Consider the following 6,000-nt stretch of genomic DNA (forward strand, 5'->3'; position numbering starts at 1 on the left):
CGTGGATGAGGTGCACCCGTGACCAGCTCGGAAACCGGATTGCACAGCGGAGAAGGTACGGTGGGATTCGAAATGGACAGTGATCTGTTTGTTAACTTGGCTTTTGAAGACTTTAGAAAGGCAGGACAGGATGGATATATGTCTGTAACAGTTTGGGTCTAGAGTATCACCCCCTTTGAAGAGGGGGATGACTGTGGAAGCTTTCCAATCTTTAGGAATCTCGGACGATTCAAAAGAGAGGTTGAACAGACTAGTAATAGGGGTTGCAACAATGGCGGCGGATAATTTTAGAAAGAGGGTCCAGATTGTCTAGCCCGGCTGATTTGTACGGGTCCAGGTTTTGCAGCTCTTTCAGAACATCAGCTATCTGGATTTGGGTGAAGGAGAAGCTGGGGAGGCTTGGGCAAGTAGCTGCGGAGGGTGTGGAGCTGTTGGCCGGGGTTTGGGTAGCCAGGAGGAAAGCATGGCCAGCCTTAGAGAAATGCTTTTTGAAATTCTCGATTATCGTGGAGTTATCGGTGGTGACAGTGTTTCCTAGCCTCAGTGCAGTGGGCAGCTGGGAGGAGGTGCTCTTATTCTCCATGGACTTTACAGTGTTCCAAAACTTTTTGGAGTTAGAGCTACAGGATGCAAATTTCTGTTTGAAAAAGCTAGCCTTTCCTTCTCTGAAAAGTTGCATATCGCGGGGACTATTCGACGCTAGTGCAGTACGCCATAGGATGTATTTGTGCTGGTCGAGAGCAGTCAGGTCTGGAGTGAACCAATATCTGTTCTTAGTTCTACATTTTTGAATGGGGCTTGCTTATTTAAGGTGGTGAGGAAATTACTTTTAAAGAACAACCAGGCATCCTCCATCGATGGGATGAAGTCAATATCCTTCCAGGATACCCGGGCCAGGTCGATTAGAAAGGCCTGCTGGCAGAAGTGTTTTAGGGAGCGTTTGACAGTGATGAGGGGTGGTCGTTTGACCGTGGACCCATAACGGATGCAGACAATGAGGCAGTGATCGCTGAGATCCTGATTGAAAACAGCAGAGGTGTATTTGGAGGGCAAGCTGGTCAGGATAATATCTATGAGGGTGCCCATGTTTACAGATTTAGGGTTGTACCTGGTGGATTCCTTGATAATTTGTGTGAGATTGAGGGCATCTAGCTTGGATTGTAGGATGGCCGGGGTGTTAAGCATATCCCAGTTTAGGTCACCTAACAGAATGAACTCTGAAGATAGATGGGGGGCAATCGATTCACATATGGTGTCCAGGGCACAGCTTGGAGCTGACGGGGGTCTGTAACAGGTGGCAACAGTGAGAGACTTATTTCTGGAGAGATGAATTTTAAAAATTAGAAGCTCGAACTGTTTGGGCATAGACCTGGAAAGTATGACAGAACTATGCAGGCCATCTCTGCAGTAGATTGCAACTCCTCCCCCTTTGGCAGTTCTATCTTGATGGAAAATGTTGTAGTTGGGGATGGAAATGTCAGAATTTTTGGTGGCCTTCCAAATCCAGGATTCAGACACGGCAAGGACATCAAGGTTGCTAAAGCAGTGAGTAAAACAAACTTAGGGAGGAGGCTTCTGATGTTAACATGCATGAAACCAAGGATTTTATGGTTACAGAAGTCAACAAATGAGAGCGCCTGGGGACACATAGGGCCTGGGTTAACCTCTACATCACCAGAGGAACAGAGGAGTAGGATGAGGGTATGGCTATCAGAACTGGTCGTCTAGTGCGTTGTGAACGGAGAATAAAAGGTGCAGATTTCTGGGTAGGATATATTCAAGGCATAATGTACAGACAGGGGTATAGTAGGGTGTGGGTACAGTGTATGTAAACCTAGGCATTGAGTGACAATAAGAGAGGTTGCATCTCTGGAGGCACTAGTTATGATAGGTGAGGTCACCGCATGTGTGGGAGGTGGCACAAAAGAGCTCTCTAAGGCATGTTGAGTGGGACTAGGGGCTCTGCAGTAAAATAAAACAATGATAACTACCCTAAACAGTATACAAGGCATATTTACATTAGAGGGAGACATAAAGTGAGGCATAACGCAATCACAGGTGTTGATTGGGAGAGCTAGCTAAGACAACAACGGGTAAGACAACAACAGTTAATCAGCTAAGACAACAACAACTGGTAAAATGGCGATGAATGGGCAGAGAGGGTCAGTTAACTACACACAGGGCCTGAGGCTGGGGCTGACAGATAAACAAAACAAACAAAATGGAGTACCATGATTAATGAACAGTCCAGCAGGCATCAGCTATGTAGCCAAGTGATCGTAGGGTCCAGTGAACAGCAATATATGAAACCGATTATGATTTTTCCACGCCGATACCGATACCGATTATTGGAGGACCAAAAAATCCGATACCGATTAATCGGCCGATTCTTTTATATATATTTGTAATAATGACAATTACAACAATACTGAATGAACACTTATTTTAACTTAATATAATACATCAATAAAATCAATTTAGCCTCAAGTAAATAATGAAACATGTTCAATTTGGTTTAAATAATGCAAAAACAGTGTTGGAGAAGAAAGTAAAAGTGCAATATGTGCTATGTAAGAAAGCAAACGATTCAGTTCCTTGCTCAGAACATGAGAACATATGAAAGCTGGTGGTTCCTTTTAACACGAGTCTTCAATATTCCCAGGTAAGAAGTTTTAGGGTGTAGTTATTATAGGAATTATAGGACTATTTCCCTCTATACCATTTGTATTTCATTAACCTTTTGTAACGACGGGTGAGTGAAAGGAATGAGGAGTCAACTGCAGAGAGCGAAATGTACGGGAAAATGCTTTAATGTCCTTCGAAAAACGTAACAGGTCCAAATATGGGTGAATGCCAAAAAACTGGCGCAACACAAACCCCAAAACCTTGTTACCTACACTGGACAGCGAAACCCAAAAAACAGACATGCAACATCACCACACGTAACAACTAAATAAGCCGGCACAAACACTAGCGGGCAAAACAAACGTAAATAGTACCCATCCCAAAACCCCAACAAGGAACAGGTGAAAACAATTAGACAGACATAAACGAAAAGGAAAAAGGGATCGGTGGCAGCTAGTAGACCGGCGATGACGACCGCCGAGCGCCACCCGAACAGGAAGGGGAGCCACCTTCGGTAGTATTCGTGACAGTACCCCCCTCCTGACACACGGCCCCCGCAGCGCGCCGACACCGGCCTCGGGGACGACCCCGGGGGCGAGGTGCAGGGCGATCCGGATGGAGGCGATGGAATTCCCTTAGTATAGTTGGATCCAATATATCCCCCACCGGGACCCAGCACCTCTCCTCCGGCCCGTACCCCTCCCAGTCCACGAGGTACTGCAGGCCCCTCACCCGGCGTCTGGAGTCCAGAATGGACCGTATCGTGTACGCCGGGGACCCCTCTATGTCCAGAGGGGGCGGAGGGACCTCCGGAACCTCACCTTCCTGCATGGGACCAGCTACCACCGGCCTGAGGAGAGACACATGAAACGAGGGGTTAATACGATAATACGAAGGAAGTAACAATCGATAACACACCTCGTTTATTCTCCTCAGGACTTTAAATGGCCCTACACACTGCGGACCCAGCTTCCGGCAGGGCAGGCGGAGGGGACGGTTTCGGGTCGAGAGCCAAACCCTGTCCCCCGGTGCAAACACGGGAGCCTCACTGCGGTGACGGTCAGCGCTCTTCTACTGCCGTCCACTCGCCTGACGCAATGACTCCTGGACGGCTCTCCAGGTCTCCTTAGAGCGCTGCACCCACTCCTCCACCGCAGGAGCCTCGGTCTGGCTCTGATGCCATGGTGCCAGAACCGGCTGGTACCCCAACACACACTCAAATTGTGACATGCTGGTAGAGGAGTGGCTTAGTGAGTTCTGGGCCATCTCTGCCCAGGGGATGTATCTAGACCACTCCCCTGGCCGGTCCTGGCAATACGACCGCAGAAACCTACCCACCTCCTGGTTCACTCTCTCCACCTGCCCATTACTCTCCGGGTGATAACCCGAGGTCAGGCTGACCGAGACCCCCAGACGCTCCATAAACGCCTTCCATACTCTGGACGTGAACTGGGGACCCCGATCAGAAACGATATCCTCGGGCACCCCGTAGTGCCTGAAGACATGGGTGAATAGTGCCTCCGCAGTCTGCAGGGCCGTAGAGAGACCGGGCAACGTGATAAGACGGCAGGACTTAGAGAACCGATCCACAACGACCAGGATCGTCGTGTTCCCCTGAGACAGGGGAAGATCAGTAAGAAAATCCACCGATAGATGGGACCACGGCCGTTGTGGAATGGGGAGGGGTTGTAATTTCCCTCGTGGCAAATGCCGAGGAGCCTTACTCTGGGCGCAAACCGAACAGGAGGAGACATAGAATCGCACGTCTCTCACCAAGGTAGGCCACCAGTACTTCCCTCTAAGACTTCGCACTGTCCTTGAAATACCCAGGTGACCTGAGGAGGGTAGACTATGAGCCCATCGAATCAATTGATCGCGAACAGCGAGCGGCACATACCTACGACCCTCCGGGCACTGTGGAGGCGCAGGTTCCTCTCTTAGTGCCCGCTCGATGTCCGCGTCCACCTCCCATACTACCGGTGCTACCAGCTTGGCAGCGGGAATGATGGGAGTAGGATCGATGGACCGGTCATCAGTGTCGTATAGTCGCGCTCCTCGTCCCCTGCCGGAGATGGAACAACCTCTCAACCTCTCACTACTCCAGGTAGTGACCCCTCGCTGAGTCGGGCCCATTCCAGACAGCGTTGGCCCACTCCAGGGCCCTACCCGTCAGACAGGAGACGAGGACACTCACGCTCCCCTCGTCCGAGGGAGCAGGCCGAATGGTGGCCAGGTAGAGATCAAGTTGTAGCAGAAATCCCTGGCACCCAACTGCTGCTCCATCGTACTCCCTCGGAGGCGTGATGCGCAGGGCGCTGGCACCGGATCCCGTTGGAGGAGATGGTAGAGTTGCTGGTGGGAGGGTAGGTGGGGTAGTAGGGAGACCACTCCTCTCCCAACGGTCCATCCTCTCCATCATCTGATCCATTGCTGATCCAATGCGATGGAGGATGGACGTATGATGAAGGACTCTCTCCTCCATCGTGGGGAGAGGGGTGGTCGCTGCTCCTGCTGACTCCATCTGGAGGTGCGGGCTTCTGTAACGACGGGTGAGTGAAGGGAATGAGGAGTCAACTGCAGAGAGCGAAATGTACGGGAAAACCCTTTAATGTCCTTCGAAAAACGTAACAGGTCCAAACATGGGTGAATGCCAAAATACTGGCGCAACACATACCCCAACACTGGACAGCGAAACCCCAAAAACAGACATGCAACATCACCACACGTAACAACTAAATAAGCCCGCACAAACACTAGCGGGCAAAACGAACCTAAATAGTACCCATCCCAAAACCCCAACAAGGAACAGGTGAAAACAATTAGACAGACATAAACGAAAAGGAAAAAGGGATCGGTGGCAGCTAGTAGACCGGCGACGACGACCGCCGAGCGCCACCCGAACAGGAAGGGGAGCCACCTTCGGTAGTATTCGTGACACCTTTGACTATTGGATGTTCTTATAGGCACTTTAGTATTGCAAGTATAACAGTATAGCTTCCGTCCCTCTCCTTGCTCCTCCCTGGGCTCGAACCAGCAACACAACGACAACAGCCACCATCGAAGCAGCGTTTGAATTTGGCGCTCTGCATTTTCTCTGGCTTTTGGCCAAGTGAGACAGTAGTGTCCCGCCTAAACTCCAATTTTTGGATATAAATATGAACTTTACAGAACAAAACATACATGTATTGTGTAACATGAAGTCCTACGAGTGTCATCTGATGAAGATCATCAAAGGTTAGTGATTAATTTTATCTCTATTTCTGCTTTTTGTTACTCCTCTCTTTGGCTGGAAAAAATGGCTGTCTTTTTCTGTGACTTGGCTCTGACCTAACAATCGTTTGGTGTGCTTTTGTCGTAAAACCTTTTTGAAATCGG

Source organism: Salvelinus fontinalis, chromosome 40, assembly GCF_029448725.1.
Source record: "Salvelinus fontinalis isolate EN_2023a chromosome 40, ASM2944872v1, whole genome shotgun sequence".
NCBI classification, from domain to species: Eukaryota; Metazoa; Chordata; class Actinopteri; order Salmoniformes; family Salmonidae; genus Salvelinus; species Salvelinus fontinalis.